This window comes from Hyla sarda, chromosome 2 (genome assembly GCF_029499605.1).
Source record: "Hyla sarda isolate aHylSar1 chromosome 2, aHylSar1.hap1, whole genome shotgun sequence".
Lineage (NCBI taxonomy): Eukaryota > Metazoa > Chordata > Amphibia > Anura > Hylidae > Hyla > Hyla sarda.
The window spans coordinates 35,412,292-35,430,049 of NC_079190.1; the positions used below are offsets into that span (position 1 = coordinate 35,412,292).

Sequence of the window (17,758 nt, forward strand, 5' to 3'; positions counted from 1 at the left end):
AATGACGATCCAGCTCACAGGGAAATAGTCCAAAAAATGTGAAAAAATGTACTGAAGCATACTATTATAAACAACAATACAATGGATCCTTTAAAAAGTGACTGACGTGTTTTGGATGATGTGTCCTTTGTCATAGTCAATTGACTATGACTAAGGACACATCATTCAAAATATGTCAGTTGCTTTTTTTTTATACTTGTATGCTTCAATACATTTTTGGATTATTTCCCTGTGAGTTGGATCCTCTTTCTTCTTGAACTGTGCATGCTGTGATCCAGCTACACAGGCTTTAAGCTTGGGACATATGTATCAAGTGCAGTTGTGGTGAGCTGAAGGACTGTTTTGTCTTTCTCTGTTGGAATGTTTAACAATATTTGATGATTTATTTTTTTTAACATATTTTCATAGCTGTTGGAACTCAATTTAAAGTTTTCCCTTAAACCCATGAATAAGCCATGGTAGGTTAACGTGGCCATACGCCTTCAAAAAGCTGTTGGGGAAACATTAATTTGACTGAAAGCTATTTCCCCCCGATCTCCCCACACCCATGTACTCAGCAAAGCTGATTAGTGTACTGTACAAGAGCAGGGACTCCTGTCCTTGACAGGTGTCCCTGCTCCTGTACATACTTTCCATAAGCAATTGCAGAGCAATTGAGTCTGAATCAGGGTCTGAATGCGAAACAAATCTGTCAGGTTGTCAAAGTTGGACTTAACATGAATGCCGGAAGATTTGCTCATCTCTACTTATGAGCCCAATATATGGGGATTGCACCCATGGCTATATTTTGTGTCTATAACCTTCTCTTCCCTTTAAGGGGTGGCTTCATGAAGACAATCTCTTTTCTAAATAAATCCAACCAAAGATCTCCCAATCAGTGATGGTCATGCTTATCTCACCCCTGACTATCAGCTATCATTGTAATATATATTACTACATTTTGGCAATAACATACCAGATAGGGGCAGCCAGCGAGTGAGTTTCTTTTTTGTAGCACTCATTTACTATGGTTCAATGCTATAACTCTGTTACATCCATATAGAAAGTGGTTGCCTCCCACCCCTTTACAAAAGCCTATTTACAGTATTTCCCTGCTTGTAAATGAACCAGAATGGACCTTCAACCTTATTTTATGTCCAAGTACTGAATGTATTATACCGGATATTGAAGTAAGAAATCTTCTGCTCAGCTGGATTTCTCTGAGGCTGTTCCTCTCAACACTCTCCACTTGTTAGAGAGATCAAAGTAAATCCATAATCCCCATGTAGGGAAGCAAAAGTGTCCGGCACTAATGCAGGGATTCCTTCTTCATTAGAAAAGCTTCAGATAGAAGGAAACAAGTAGTGAAAATCATTTCATTCGGCCAGGTGCACTTTACTGAGATATTATTAGGATTCGGACTACAAGGAAAACCGGTCAGGATGGTGTATTGGGCAAGTTGGACACTTACAGCCTTTTATTTGAGGCTATTGTCTGTTTCTGAGGTTGGTGGAGGAGTGACATATGGACAACTACAAATTAGAAGAATTTAGCACAAAAGCATTTGTCTATGTACTGTACATATGTTATAAGGTTACATAGTTCATAAGCTAAAAAAAAAAAAAACACAGAGTCTATTAAGTTCAGCCTATATCCCTATTGTGTCCTTACTGTGTTGATCAAGAAGAAGGCAGAAAAACCCTTATGAGGCCAATTGCCCCATACCAGGAGGAAAATAACTTCAGAATTAATCCCTAAATCAATATTCTGTTCCTATAAATCAAGTATTAATATCCTGTAATATAATTTCTCTATAATTCCATAGTCTATCTGCTCTTACAGTAAAGAACCCCCATCTGTGCTGGTGTAGAAACCTTCTCTCCTCTAAATATAGAGGATGCCCCCTTGTTTGTAGATATATCCACTCTGACTTTCCAAAAATGTTATTAAAGGGTTGTTCTGAGAAAATATTTTTTTTCTGGTGTTTTAACCTGTTAAGAACCAAGGGCGTACCTGTACGTCCTGGGTCCTTTCCCTTTCGATAACGCGCGGCCACGGCCTGGCCCGTGGCTTTAGACATGGCGATCAAAGTTGAACGCCGCATCTAAAGTGAAACTAAACTACCCCCGGCTAGCTAAGGGGGCTGTTCGGGACAGCCAAAATGAAATTTCGGCATCCTGAACAGCTGTAGGACACGAGAAGGGTCCCCTTACCTGCCTCCTGGTGTCCGATCGCCCAATGACTGTTCAGTGCCTGAGATCAAGGCATGAGCAATCAAGCGCCAGAATCATCGATCAATGGTTTCCCATGAGAAACCATTGATCAATGTAAAAGATCAGTGTGTGCAGTGTTATAGCCCCCTATGGGAGCTATAACATTGCAAAAAAAAAAAAAGGGGGGGGGGAAGTTAATAAAGATCATTTAACCCATTCCCTAATAAAAGTTTGAATCACCCCCCTTTTCCCATTTAAAAAAAAAAGTGGTATCACTGTGTGTGGAAATGTCCGAATTATAAAAATATATCATTAATTCAACCGCACGGTCAATGGCGTACGAGCAAAAAAATTCTAATGTCCAAAATAGCTTATTTTTGGTCACTTTGTATATCATGAAAAATTTATAAAAAGCGATAAAAAATACGATCAATACAAAAATGGTACCAATAAAAGCTTCAGATCACGGCACAAAAAATGAGTTATAGGTGTCAGAAGAGTTTTAAACGTATAAATTATCCAGCATGTAGTTATGACAAAATCAAACCTATACAGTATAATTAGGGTATCATTTTAATTGTATGGACCTACAGAATAAATTATAAGGTATCATTTTTACCGGGAAATCTACTGCGTAGAAGCGAAAGCCCCCAAAAGTGACAAAATTGTGTTTTTCCTTCAATTTTGTCGCACAATTGTTTTTTTTTTCTGTTTCGTCGTAGATTTTTGGGGTAAAATGACTGATGTCATTAAAAAGTAGAATTGGTGGTGCAAAAAATAAGCCATAATATTGATTTTTAATTGCAAAATTGAAAGAGTTATGATTTTTTAAAGGTAATGAGGAAAAAAATTTTACCCTTAAGGGGTTAAATCTGGCCTGGGGGGGGGGGTAACTGTCTCTTATCTTCTTCATTCCTGCGCTGCTGCCAGTATAACAGAGCTCTGTTCCCCGCTGTTTGGACCCTCCGGCTTTGGGACATGATGTCACGCTCACTCATCCAATCAGTGGTTGCAAGAGTGTCCCGCCACTGACTGGCTGAATGGGCAAACGACATTTCCTCCCCAATGGGACATGGGCACTGTTATACCAGCAGGAGCACAGAAGAGAAAAAGTTAAGAGACTTTTTTATTTTATTTACCCCCTACAGATAAAAAAAAAAGTGCAGACAACCCCTTTAAGGATTCTATTTTATCACCATTCCAATTCAATACCATATCGTGACACACTAGCAAACCCCTCAACAAGCTTCAGTTCACATCACAACCACTGGTTGACACACATAGCATAAACATCTCCTGATAGAGTATCACAAAATCAAAGCCCCAAGTGTATACCTGAGAAAAGTACATAACACATTCCTGACTTACTGTAATGCAAGGTGGGGAGGGGATGTCTGTCAGGTTTTTACAGGAGTCCCTGGTCCATTTACAAAGTTTCTGTGGCTCCCTAAGTTGTTTGGATAAGGCACTGCAGAAACGTTTGGGTAAGTGAGCAAGGATGTGTATGCATTGCCGGTCATGCTTACAGCTTTACACAAAGTGCCTTCTAAAGAATCTTCATCAAAAAACTTTTTCCAATAAAAAGACAAAACAAACATACAAAAAAGCCTACAATGAAGGACAGCTCACAAAGCTGCCACGCCCCCTCCCATAGGCTTGCATTGAGGGGGTGGAGCGTGACGTCACACGAGGGGCAGGGCCGTGACGTCACAATGCTCCGGCTCTGTGATCGCCAGAAATCAGACCCAGAGCGAACATGCTATGGAGACTGATTGTAACGGGGTGCTGCATGCAAGATCACAGGGGTCCCCAGCGGCAGGACCCCCGCGATCAGGCATCTTATCCCCTTAGAGTCTGCGCCAATGTGCGACAGTGTGTGCCTGAAAAATCCGACAAACCCGACATTGCACTGTGAAAAGTCGAAAAAGTAAAGTTGGATTCATCCATGTGAATTTCTACAAGTTACCACTGCTGCTTCCCAGCTATTTGTGGACACTACTATCCTCTATGCCGGAGTACTCCTTTATTGATACTTGTATAAACCAATGGTTTTATATGTTGAAATTGGATGCAGGAGCCATCGACTCTGTGTTGTGTCCTGATTCTAATAGCTTTAGATTTTTCGGAGTACAGACAGGAATTAATACCAACAGGAGGTCGGGCTCCAGAAGCTAAAATGGCATGCAAATTAATGGCGGTTTGATAAGTCTTATGTAATTATGTTTTCATCACTCTCTTCTATGGCATTTTCCTTCTTTCCACAAGACTTCTGAATGGCACTACATCTTGACATTTTAATATAGACGTTGTACTTCATTTTTATGTGTTTTTATTCGCTTTTCTCAAGGATAGACGGGGAAAGAAAAAAAAAAGTAGAAAATCAATTTCATAATGCGTCATGTTGCTTTTCACATATGTGATTGTGACAACATAAAATCATATATTCCGGGACCTGCTAACCATTGTATAGGGGGCTTTCAATTCTTAAATCTCACACTTGAAGGTGAGAAAGGAAACTCATGTCATTTAATGCCTCTACAATAAAATTACATTTCTGTTCCTGAAATTGTAACATTTGTCACTCATGGACAGCTGTGTTGTGCGAGGAACATGATGGGAAATACAGCATTTATGGGCACTGTGAATTTAGACTTTTAAACACTATAAACTATCTATCTACAGTAGCCAGCACCAGCTTTATAGTAGGGCACCATGGAAACAAGAGCCATGGAAACAGGAGAAGGGACACTTATTAGATTCGCTGGCCTGGGGTCTCCGCGCCCGACCCACTTAAGCTGTGCCCATCTCAAAAATAAGCTCTGGCTTACACTGTATCTAGTGAGGTGCAGGATTACCCTCTTAGGAGAAGAAGGTTGTGGTGCACGATACTCATGCAATGGCGATCATGCACCACTCTAGTGCACCAAGGTTCACCAATCTAGTGAACCTTCTACTCTTAAACAGGTAACCTTGGACCTCCCCAGATATAATGTAAGCCAGCGATGTATAAGGCATTGGTGGCTAACTTTTGCATGGCAGCACAGATTCCCTGAATTAGGCACTAGTAATGAGCGGCATTGGCCATATTCGAATTTGCGATATTTTGCGAATATATGGACAAATATTTGTCCTATATTCGCGAATTTCGCGTATTCGTTATATTCGCATATTCGAGGAAGAAAGAAAAAAAAGTGAGGGGGTGGGCAACTTTACTATTGGTTGCTAGGGATGTTGTTGATAACCTCTGACAAGTGGATTTGCATCATTCTTCTAATTGGCCCACAAGTGAAACGAAGGAATATGCGCATATGCGGAAAAAAGTGAATATTCATAATTTCGAATATTTAGCGAATATATTCACAATATTTGCAAATTCATGAATTTGCAATATTCACAATAAAAATTAGAAATGCGTCCAAAAATATTTGCGTCCAACACTATTAGGCACCCCGACCAAGTAAAGTACCCTGCCCAGCCAAACTATTAACAGTAAGATTTGCTGCAGAATCCTGGAAGAAATTACAAAAACTTTGGATTCAACCCAATTTTTGGTAAAATTCACAAAAAATCTGTTTCCAAATGTATTTACTCATCACTAGTCTTAAGAATACAACTTATCAGAAAAGACTTAAAAGGGTACTCCGGTGCCTAGACATCTTATCCCCTATCCAAAGGATAGGGGATAAGATGCCTGATCGCGGCGGGAGTCCCGCCGCTGGGATCCCCCGGGATCATGCACTCGGCACCCCGTTTGTAATCAGTCCCCGGAGCGTGTTCGCTCCGGGACTGATTACGGTCGACCGCAGGGCCGGCGGCGTGTGACATCACGCCTCCGCCCCCATGTGACGTCAGGCTCCAGGGAGCGAACACGCTCCGGGGACTGATTACAAATGGGGTGCCGCGTGCATGATCCCGGGGGTCCCCAGCGGCGGGACTCCCACGATCAGGCATCTTATCCCCTATCCTTTGGATAGCGGATAAGATGTCTAGGCACCAGAGTATCCCTTTAAAGGGAACTCCAGGGAACTGAATTTATCAGACACTTATTCCCTATCCACAATGTCTCCCAGATGGGGTCCCGGCTTCTTACACTTCCCTGGAGGAGAGCGGCCCTCACCTTTCTGGACAAATGTAAGTGAAGGCACGTTCAGCCAATCATGGGCCACAGAGATGTCCTTTCTCAGATGGTGACTGGCTGGGTGGGCTGTCACTTGTGTTCGTTCAAGAATATGAGGGCCAGAATGGGAAGAGTATGTGTAATTAGCCGGGGTTTGGTCCAAGATATCGCGGGGGGTCCCAGCCGTTAGACTCCATGTGATCAACACTGTGGATAGGGGTATAGGTGTTTGATAAGTTCAGTTCCCTGGAGTACCCCTTTAAAGAACAAATCTATATACGCTGGAGAAAAGAAGGACATAGAGGACATAATCAAAACTTTTACATATGCTTTAGGTTTCTAATAAGGTTCAGGAGGGAAAGATTTGTATTAAGAAGCTAAACACAGGAACAGACGGGGCACACTATAAAGATAGTTGGTAGCAGACTGCTAGAAATAAATATTTTAATAAAAGAGTGGCAGATCTTGGAACAAACTTACAGCAGACATGATTGGCAATTCTATAGTAAGTAATGGTAAACTCGCCTACAATGAAGCCAAAAAAGAAAGAAAGAAATGAATATAAAGGCAGACTGAATGGAGCAGGTGGACTTTTTCTGCTGACAATCTTCCATAAGTCTATATGTCTAAAATGTTGTATGTTGTCATTTATGACATTTTAGTGAGAGAGGAAAAATAGCTAAAAAGAGAGAAGTTGTAAATAACTAAAAGAATAAATAAATAAATGAATTAATAAATAAGTAAAAATATATATATAAAATAAATATAAATACATATATTAAATCTATATATGTAAAACTCAGTGGGCCTCATTTGTGTCGGGTTTTTACTAGTGGGAAAAGTTGTTTCAGACTTACAGGATTCTCCTCTATTTACTATTGGGAAAAGTCGGGAACATTTTCTGACCAGCTTTTTCTAGGTGGATATTTCAAGCCATTTACCCACAGAATTTTCTTGTGAATTCAATAGTAAATCGGTCGGGTTGGGAAACCACACCCTTTGTGGGACGACCACGCCCCCTGTATGACAGATCACGCCCCTTTTAGGCTTTTCACAGTGCAATGTCGGGTTTGTCAGATTTTCCAGGCGCACACTGGCGCAGACATGTCTCAGACACTGCCAAAATAACCCGACAAAAACTGGTTGGTTTCAGCTTAGCAAATGAGGCCCAATGTGTGAATGTATGTGTGTGTGTGTGTGTATGTGTGTGTGTGTGTATGTATGTATGTATGTATGTATGTATGTGTGTATGTATGTATGTGTATGTATGTATGTATGTATGCGTATGTGTGTGTATGTGTGTGTATGTATGTGTGTATGTATGTATGTATGTATGCATGTGTGTATGTATGTGTGTATGTATGTACGTATGTGTATGTGTGTACGTATGTATGTATGTGTATGTATGTGTATGTATGTATGTGTGTGTGTGTATGTATGTGCGTGTATGTATGTGTATGTGTGTATGTATGTATGTATGTTTGTATGTATGAGTGTGTGTGTGTGTATGTATGTATGTATGTGTGTATGTTCCAGCATCATGTCCAAACGGCTAAAGATATTAACATGAAATTTGGCACACATGCTACTTATATGTCAACAACAAACATAGGATAGGTTATTTAACCCTTACTCACCCCCATTTGCCAGGGGCGGGGTTTATGTTTAATGTCTCATACAAGTCTATGGGAAATATATGTTACAGCATAACTTCCAAACGGCCGGAGATATTTCCATAATACTTGGTCACATGTTACTTATATGTCCACTTAAAACATAGGATAGGGGATTTAACCCTTACCTCAACCCCATTTGCCAGGGTCGGTGTTTTTGTTTAAGTCCCATACAAGTCTATGGGAAATATATGTTACTGCATATAACTTCCAAACGGCTGGAGATATTTCGATAATACTTGGTCAAATGTTACTTATATGTCCACTTAAAATATAGGATAGTTAATTTAACCCTTAATGACCCACCTTTGTGAGGGTCAGGGTTTTGTTTAAAGTCCCATGCAAATCTATGGGAAATGTATGTTCCCACATAACTTCCGTACGGCTGGAGAAATTTCAATAATACCTGGTCACATGTTACTTATATATCAAATAAAAATATTTTATAGTTAAATTAACCCTTACCTACACCCTTATATAAAGATGGGTTTTTGTTTCAAGTATATGGGACTTCCAGTACCTTACTCCGCAAGCTCCGCTCTGCATCGCCTGGTGAATGTGGCAATCTGGCTTGCAAGCCACACCCCATCTCACAAAGATGCTGTTTAAGCCCCACCCCTTTTATTATCTACCCTTTTTGTGCATGGTCTGGCTTGCAAATCATGCCACGAGTCCCACAAAGCCACATCCCCTTCTATTTTCAGCTTACAATATCTTCATCACAAATCAGTCCCTGAGGACGGCATATGAGGATGGGACATAAGGACGAGATATGAGGACAGCATATGAGGATGGGATATGAGGTCGGGATATGAGGATGGAACATAAGGACAGGACATGAGGACAGCATATGAGGATGGGATATGAGGTCGGGATATGAGGACAGGATATGAGGACAGCATATGAGGACGGGATATGAGATTCGGATATGAGGACAGGATACGAGGTTGGGATATGAGGACAGGATATGAGGACGGGATATGAGGACGGGATATGAGGATGGTATATGAGGACAGCATATGAGGATGGGATATGAGGTCGAGATATGAGGATGGGATATGAGGACGAGATATGGGGTCAGGCTATGATGTCGGGATATGAGGACGGGATATGAGGTCAGGATATGAGGACAGGATATGAGGCCAAGATATGAGGACGGGATATGAGGTTGGGATTGGAGGTCGGGAATCCTGTACTGTTACTGTGTGTGGTGCTCAGCGCTTAGCCAGAGATATAGATACTATGTAAAGAAATTATAGCACGGCACTCACCCTTATCCAGTTTTATTTTTCGATCACGGTGCGGTACATGCAGGGATCACGCCAGTACAGTGGGAGCAGGGAGAGACAGGAAAATGGGTTCAGCCCGTGCAGCAACATTTTGCGGTAAAAACTGCTTGGTCACGCTTGGTCAGGCCCAGAATATATGAGGATGGGATATGCTTCCTCCTTTGTTGATTTTCCTCCCCAACAAGGATTAGGGAGGAAACACCGAGCATCGCTGGATACTCAGCTAGCAAATAAATAAATTATATACTACTTTTACTATATATATTTTTTGCAAGACCCTTTTTTACAGAGCCAAGCCGCATCCTCTGGCTGTCGTTGAGCGCTTCTTATTCTGAACAGCAGGAAATATAATTTTTCGCTCATACGGTCCTTCAGTATCCTGATAGCTGCGGACGGAGTGCTGTTCTTAATAGAATAGCCTACTGGCACTGCTGCGGAGGAAAATTACAGCTTTAACTTTTAGGTATTGTTGAAGTAGAAGCAGAAGAGTCATTTGAGATCCTGAGTTATTCAAGGAAGATTTACATGTAAGTATACTGAAATTGTAGGGAAAATAAACAGCAATTACAGGACAGGGATTATTGACAAGCCTTTCATAGGACATCTGGACGCTGTTGTGAGGAAACAGTCTCACAAAGGTAATTTTTATGTAAAATCTATTTGTATATACATTATGATAATTTTATGAATCGGGTTTAAATGTATAATGCTGTGCAGTTCTGAACCTGTAGGACAGAAATGGGAAGGCACAAATGGAACAAGTAGCATTGTAAATTTAAGAAAGAGAAAAAAGATGGGAGAGCCTCATGTAATTCTGTGGGATAATCCCAAACCATGAACCCCAATGTCAGTTGCACTCACCTGGGGTATATCTTGGTATTGGCATATCAACTCTCCATGTGGGGTCAGATGATCTCGGGCTGCAGCCTGCAGGATCCAGCCGGGTACTCAGTCTGAGGTCGGCAAGGCTGTGGGAGAAAAGTGCAGGAAAAAAGTTGTGATCTGCTGTGGCGCTGCCTCTTGGAGATTGAGATGCAAGTTCAGTCACATATGGTAGAATCTCATCTATTGGTACAATAAAAGTGAGATAACAGACATGCAAAACGTGTTTTGGGGGTAAATTCACCCTTTTTCGATTGCAGAGATAATGTCTAGGTACATACAGTAAAATGCTGTATAAATAATTTGGCCAGAGCCCCTTATGGTAGTACAGTCAGTACCACACTATCCATGCATAGGGGAAAAATTCAAACCTCAAAATGGCTATTATGTATTGGAAATGCTTTAGAATTTTACAGGTGACTTCACCTTTTTAGGGCAGGGTCACACATGGCGCATCCACAGTGTATTTCACACTGCAAATTCGCTGATGGCAGTCACAGAGGGACTGCAGAGCTATCTCCCCGCTGCGGCCAGCTAGGTCTGTGTTCCCACTCATAATTGTGGACTTCCTGCTGTAGAAATACTGTTACGCCTAGCGCTCCGGGTCCCCGCTCCTCCCCGGAGCGCTCACGGCGTCTTTCTTCCTGCAGCTCCCCGGTCACTCCCGCTGACCGGGAGCGCTGCTCTGTCATGGCCGTTGGGGATGCGATTCGCACAGCGGGACGCACCCGCTCGCGAATCGCATCCCAGGTCTCTTACCTGACTCGCTCTCCCTCGGTCTTGTCCCGGCGCGCGCGGCCCCGCTCCCTAGGGCGCGCGCGCGCCGGGTCTCTGCGATTTAAAGGGCCAGTGCACCAATGATGGTGCCTGGCCCAATCTTCCCAATTAGCTTAATTGGTTCCCACCTGTTCCCTGCTTATATCTAGTCTCCTCCCTTGCTCTCCCTTGCCGGATCTTGATGCACTTGTGCCTAGTGAAAGCGTTCCCTTGTCTGTTCCTAGTCCGTGTTCCTGACCTCCTGCCGTTGCCCCTGACTACGATCCTTGCCGCCTGCCCCCGACCTTCTGCTACGTCCGACCTTGCTTCTGCCTACTCCCTTGTACCGCGCCTATCTTCAGCATCTTCAGCAGCCAGAGAGGTAGCCGTTGCTAGTGGATACGACCTGGTCACTACCGCCGCAGCAAGACCATCCCGCTTTGCGGCGGGCTCTGGTGAAAACCTGTAGTGGCTTAGAACCGGTCCACTAGCGCGGTCCTCTCCATCCCTCTCTGGCACAGAGGATCCACTACCTGCCAGCCGGCATCGTGACAGTAGATCCGGCCATGGATCCCGCTGAAGTTCCTCTGTCAGTTGTCGCTGACCTAACCATGGTGGCCGCCCAGCAAGCCCGACAGATCGCCCTTCTAACCCGTCAGCTGTCGGAAATGTCCACCATTTCGCACCAACTTCAGTCGCAACTTCTCCAGCAATCTTCTCCTCCGCCAGCTCCTGCACCTCCTCCGCAGCGAGTGGCCACTCCTAGCCTCTGCCTGTCCTTGCCGGACAAATTTGATGGGGACTTTAAGTATTGCCGTGGCTTTCTTTCGCAATGTTCCCAGCACTTGGAGATGATGTCGGACCAGTTTCCTACTGAAAGGTCTAAGGTGGCTTTCGTGTTCTGCCTTCTGTCTGGAAAAGCCCTGTCATGGGCCGCACCGCTCTGGGACCGCAATGACCCCGTCACTGCCTCTGTACACTCCTTCTTCTCGGAAATTCGAAGTGTCTTTGAGGAACCTGCCCAAGCTTCTTCAGCCGAGATTGCCCTGCTGAACCTGGCCCAGGGTGTTTCTTCCGTTGGCGAGTACGCCATTCAGTTCCGTGCTCTTGCTTACGAGTTGTCCTGGAATAGTGAGGTTCTCTGCGCGACCTTTAAAAAAGGCCTATCCAGCAACATTAAAGATGTTCTGGCCGCACGAGAGACTCCTGCTGACCTACATGAACTCATTCATCTAGCCACTCGCATTGACATGCGTTCTTCCGGATGGCGTCTGGAACTCCGCCTGGATATGGACTTTGTTCGCACGAAGCGTTTTTTCTCTCCGGCTCCTCTCTCCTCTGGTCCTCTGCAATCTGTTCCTGTGCTTCCCGCCGCGGAGGCTATGCAAGTTGACCGGTCTTGCTTGACACCTCAAGAGAGGACACGACGCCGCATGGAGAATCTTTGCCTGTACTATGCCGGTACCGAACACTTCCTGAAGGATTGTCCTATCCGTCCTCCCCGCCTGGAAAGACGTACGCTGACTCCGCACAAAGGTGACACAGTTCTTGATGTCAACTCTGCTTCTCCACGCCTTACTGTGCCTGTGCGGATATCTGCCTCTACCTTCTCCTTCTCTACTATGCTCTTCTTGGATTCCGGATCTGCAGGAAAAATTTTTTTGGCCTCTCTCATCAACAGGTTCTACGTTCCTGTGACCAGTCTCGCCAGACCCCTCTACATCTATTGTTTTTACAATAAAAGATTGGACTGTCTCGTACGTTTCCACACAGAACCCCTCCTAATTTGCATCGGACCTCATCACGGAAAAATTGAGTTTTTTTTCCTCAGGTTCTTTGGCCCCAAGAAGAGGGGGAGACCCAAGGGGGGGGGTACTGTTACGCCTAGCGCTCCGGGTCCCCGCTCCTCCCCGGAGCGCTCACGGCGTCTTTCTTCCTGCAGCTCCCCGGTCACTCCCGCTGACCGGGAGCGCTGCTCTGTCATGGCCGTTGGGGATGCGATTCGCACAGCGGGACGCACCCGCTCGCGAATCGCATCCCAGGTCTCTTACCTGACTCGCTCTCCCTCGGTCTTGTCCCGGCGCGCGCGGCCCCGCTCCCTAGGGCGCGCGCGCGCCGGGTCTCTGCGATTTAAAGGGCCAGTGCACCAATGATGGTGCCTGGCCCAATCTTCCCAATTAGCTTAATTGGTTCCCACCTGTTCCCTGCTTATATCTAGTCTCCTCCCTTGCTCTCCCTTGCCGGATCTTGATGCACTTGTGCCTAGTGAAAGCGTTCCCTTGTCTGTTCCTAGTCCGTGTTCCTGACCTCCTGCCGTTGCCCCTGACTACGATCCTTGCCGCCTGCCCCCGACCTTCTGCTACGTCCGACCTTGCTTCTGCCTACTCCCTTGTACCGCGCCTATCTTCAGCATCTTCAGCAGCCAGAGAGGTAGCCGTTGCTAGTGGATACGACCTGGTCACTACCGCCGCAGCAAGACCATCCCGCTTTGCGGCGGGCTCTGGTGAAAACCTGTAGTGGCTTAGAACCGGTCCACTAGCGCGGTCCTCTCCATCCCTCTCTGGCACAGAGGATCCACTACCTGCCAGCCGGCATCGTGACAAATACGCTGCTACGAGGTAGCTACAGAGCTACCAGGCTGCATGCGCCCTGTGTGACCCTGCCCTTAATTTTGGTCAATCTGCAACAATGTCTAGATGTAACAGTGGATATCGGAAGGGTCTCATGCCCTGACCCTAATAATCAGAAAAGCATATATAGAGAATTAATCACTACTGTACAATGGATAACTAGCAACCTGGTTATAGAAATGTGTGAAACAAATGTGTATACAAAATCCAGCGATATGCTATAAAAGATTGACAGCCGGGTTAGATTTATTTGTACAGTGATACCTCGGTTCACGAACGCTTCTGTTCACGAAAAACTCGGTTTACGAACAGAAAAGTTCATAAAAATATGCCGCGGCCATTTTAATGCTATTTCCAGGCTGTCACATGGTCGTGACTTCCTGTAGGAAGGCCGTGGAGAGAAGAAGAGACACAGAAAGAAGTACTGTGAGTACTCTGCAAACATTTTAAGTGATTTTTTTATTTTTGGTGTGCTTTTTAGCACATACAGTACTGTACTGTACTACAGTACTGTACTTACTGTATTGTACAGTTCACTGGACACCCAATATGGCTCCCAAGAAGCATAGTGGAAAGAAGAAAGTGCGGAGCAGCAATGAAGGTGACAAGAACAGCAATGCAGGTGACAATGTGCAAAGTGGAAATGCAAGTGACAATGTGCAAAGTGGAAATGCAAGTGACAATGTGCAAAGTGGAAATGCAGGTGACAATGTGCAAAGTGGAAATGCAAGTGACAATGTGCAAAGTGGAAATGCAGGTGACAAGAATGTGCAGCGCAAACATGGTGGCAAAAAGAAAGTGCAGAGAAGTAGTAAAGGTGACAGCAAGGTTGTGAAGAAAATAACCATTGAGCTAAAGAAGGAAATTATAGAAAAGCATGACAGTGGTATTCGTGTGGCTGATCTGGCCTCGGAGTACAAGATGGCAACAATCTCGACTATTCTGAAAAACAAAGCCGCCATCAAAGGAGCTGATGTTGCAAAAGGAGTAACAATGTTAACCAAGCAGAGGACGCAAGTGCTGGAAGAGGTGGAAAAACTTTTGTTGGTGTGGTTGAATTAGAAACAGCTGGCAGGTGATAGCATTAGTGAAGCTATGATCTGTGAGAAAGCCAGGAAATTGCACAGTGATTTACTGCAAAGAAGCCCCTCTACAAGTGCAGCAAGTGACAAATTTAAAGCCAGTAGGGGGTGGTTTAAAAAATTCCACAGGAGAACTGGCATCCGCAGTGGGATTAGACATGGTGAGGCTTCCAGTTCTGACAAGGCCGCAGCAGAAGCCTACAAGTTAGACTTTGCGGAATTCATGAAGACAGAAGGATGCGTCCCTCAACAAGTGTTCAACTGTGATGAAACAGGGCTCTTCTGGAAAAAAATGCCGAACAGAACCTATATCACGCAGGAGGAAAAGGCACTACCAGGGCACAAGCCCATGAAGGACAGATTGACCCTTTTGCTGTGTGCCAACGCAAGCGCTGATCTGAAAATTAAACCAATACTGGTGTATCATTCTCAGACCCCTCGTGCATTTAGGGAACAAAATGTGAACAAGGCCAGACTGCCCGTCATGTGGAGAGCCAATGCCAAAGCTTGGGTCACAAGGCAATTGTTTATGGAATGGCTGCACGAGGTGTTTGCACCCACCGTCAGAAAATATCTTTCTGATAACCAGCTGCCTAAAAGGTGCCTTCTTCTGATGGACAATGCCCCGGCACACCCTCCAGCCTTGGTGGATGATATGGATGCTGAGTATGACTTCATCAAGGTAAAGTTCCTCCACTCCAACACAACACCACTTCTGCAGACCATTGACCAGCAAGTCATCTGCAACTTCAAGAAGCTGTACACAAAGGCGCTCTTCACTAGGTCTTTTAATGTCACTGAAGAGACACCCTTGACTTTGAAAGACTTCTGGAAGAAACATTTCAATGTTGTCCACTGCATTAACCTCATTGACAAAGCCTGGGAAGAGGTCACTCCCCGAACCCTAAATTCAGCCTGGAGGAAACTGTGGCCAGAATGTCTCGCTGAACGTGAACATGACTTTGAAGGGTCTGATGCAGAGGTAGTGGAGGAAATTGTGTCCATGGGCAAGAGTATGGGTCTGGACGTTGATGGTGCTGATGTGGAAGAGCTTGTTGAGGAACATAGGGAAGAGCTGACCACGGAAGAACTTTCTGAACTCCACAGTGAGCAGCAGAAGGCACTTCTTGAGGAGCATTCCACTGAGGAAAAGGAAGAAAGGGAGGAGGTTAGCAGTGATGCCATAAAATCCATTATGCAAAAATGGAATGATTGCCATGATATTTTTGAAAAGCACCACCCCAACATAACTGTCACAAACAGAGTGTTAAATCTCATGAATGATGATGTGGTCTCTCATTTCTGGAGGGTTATGCAGCGCAGGAAGAGACAAGTGACATTGGATAGATTTTTCAGAAAAACTGAGCCTGCAGCTAGGAGACAAAGGAGAGAGGAAACCCCTGAAGGAGATCCCCCTGATGTCCTTATGGAGGGGGACTCTCCCTCCAAACAATAACTGCCTCCCACCTGCCTTCCTCCATGCCAGAAGTCATCTCAAGCAAGGTTAGTGTCCTCTCTTTATACATTACTATACTGTACTAATGTGCATTGTAATTTGTTTCATATTTTTGTGCTTCAAAACCCCCCCAAAAAAAGGTCAGCACAAATTAACCAGATTTACATTGAACCCTATTGGAAAATGTGCCTCGGTTCACGACCAATTCGGTTCGCGACCAGAGTCAGTTCACAAATTAAGTTTGTGAATCGAGGTATCACTGTATATACAATAAGAAACTTAAAACTGAAAATGTTGGCCCTCTAAGAAAAAATCTGGGTGTAATGGTGGAGGAGGATGAGAAAAAGGCCAATCTACTAATTGCCTTCTTCTCAACTGTATTTACTCAGGGAAATCCAATGTGAGATTACATTCTCACGGACCCCGCAAGACTAGAGAAAGCCAAAGGCTGTCCGGGCATGCTGGGAGTTGTAGTTTTGCAACAGCTGGAGGCACACTGATTGGAAAACACTGCTTTCATACCTTTCAAATGTTTATTTTAAATCATCATAAATGTATATTTTTGTTGAAATATCATTTATTTTTATTTATTTTGCTAATTCTTTTTAGCTTTATAGTTAACTGCAATGGTATAAAGCACGGAATGTTCTATTATATGAACTGGTTACAAAGTCACCATAAGGATACATCATGTATCTACATTTTTCTCTGCAGAGCTCAGTGCATTTTATTGTTTTCTTTCCTTTTGTTAAATTCCAAAGGTCATGTACGACAGCAGGATTTTTGTGTACAGACTACTTCTTTTCGCTGTTTGAGTAAATTCACTGTTTGATATTTTTTTTTATTATTTTGAATGTGTTGTTTAAATATTCTCATTAAATCGACCCCTACAGCAGATTTTCTTTGTGACTATAAGGAGCCGAACATCTATCCTTCCGGTTCTTTGCTTACTGTCGGTATCATGTCTTCAAACCAAGGAAACAATTATTTTAAATTCGGAACCTTCCGGTAAATCAACGTATGGCCACATCCAGCGACTTCAAATCATAATACATTTAGTATAAAATAGGAAAGTTCTACATCTTACTGCTAAAGGTATTGCATGAGATTAGAAAAAATGGTCTACTTCTTTTTGAGAAACAGCACCACTCCTGGCTATGGGTTGGTATTACAGCTATTCGGGTCAAAAATGACTGTAAAGAGTTTAAAGAGCTGTCTGGTTTAGAGTATGTTCCCATGGTGTCATTCTACCGGACGAGCTGGACATTCAGTCCGCAGCAGGCGCCAATTTTTCAGTTGTCACTAGGACCGCTGAGCAGATTCTGAGCAGATTCCACTGAAAGATATGTTAATTATTTCTGCTGAATTTTTCCACCAGATTCCACTCGGAAATTCTGCTGTGTGAACATGGCCTTAGAGAACACATATACTGTACAAATACCCTATAGATTTTTTTTAATATAGGGGGGAGGGCCTGTTCAGGATCCTCCTCTTTTGTCCAGAATGGGGAGCAATGGAAATCTGTCACTTTGGAGGACCTATCCTGTTCTGCAGTGCACATACAGTCTATTGATATGAATAGACACAGTGTAATTCCTTATTTCCCCAGTGGTGGTGCTGCAGGAAAATCAAACATTGGTTTTCTCTCAAATAACAACTGTTTTCTGGGGATTCCAGCATG

General features: G+C 44.0%; 1 protein-coding gene and 1 long non-coding RNA gene across 3 annotated transcripts in view; one reads left to right on the forward strand and one right to left on the reverse strand.

Annotated features, from left to right (window-relative positions):
- Positions 1-17,758, forward strand: part of CNTN5 (contactin 5) — a 1,441,523-nt gene that overhangs the window by 338,132 nt on the left and 1,085,633 nt on the right. The window contains exon 1 of one of the 2 annotated variants that reach the window (XM_056561528.1): positions 15,942-16,124. The exons of the other annotated variant lie outside the window; for it this stretch is intronic. The gene's annotated coding sequence lies outside the window, so the exon portion shown is untranslated. Of the gene's footprint in view, positions 1-15,941; positions 16,125-17,758 lie in introns of those variants that run through there. 2 annotated transcript variants of the gene reach the window in all.
- LOC130358368 (uncharacterized) overlaps positions 9,259-17,758 on the reverse strand; it is a 25,958-nt gene continuing 17,458 nt past the window's right edge. The window contains exons 2-3 of the long non-coding RNA XR_008889492.1: positions 10,133-10,239; positions 9,259-9,702 (exon numbers count right to left, since the gene is read on the reverse strand). This is a non-coding gene — a long non-coding RNA (uncharacterized LOC130358368). The remainder of the gene's footprint in view (positions 9,703-10,132; positions 10,240-17,758) is intronic.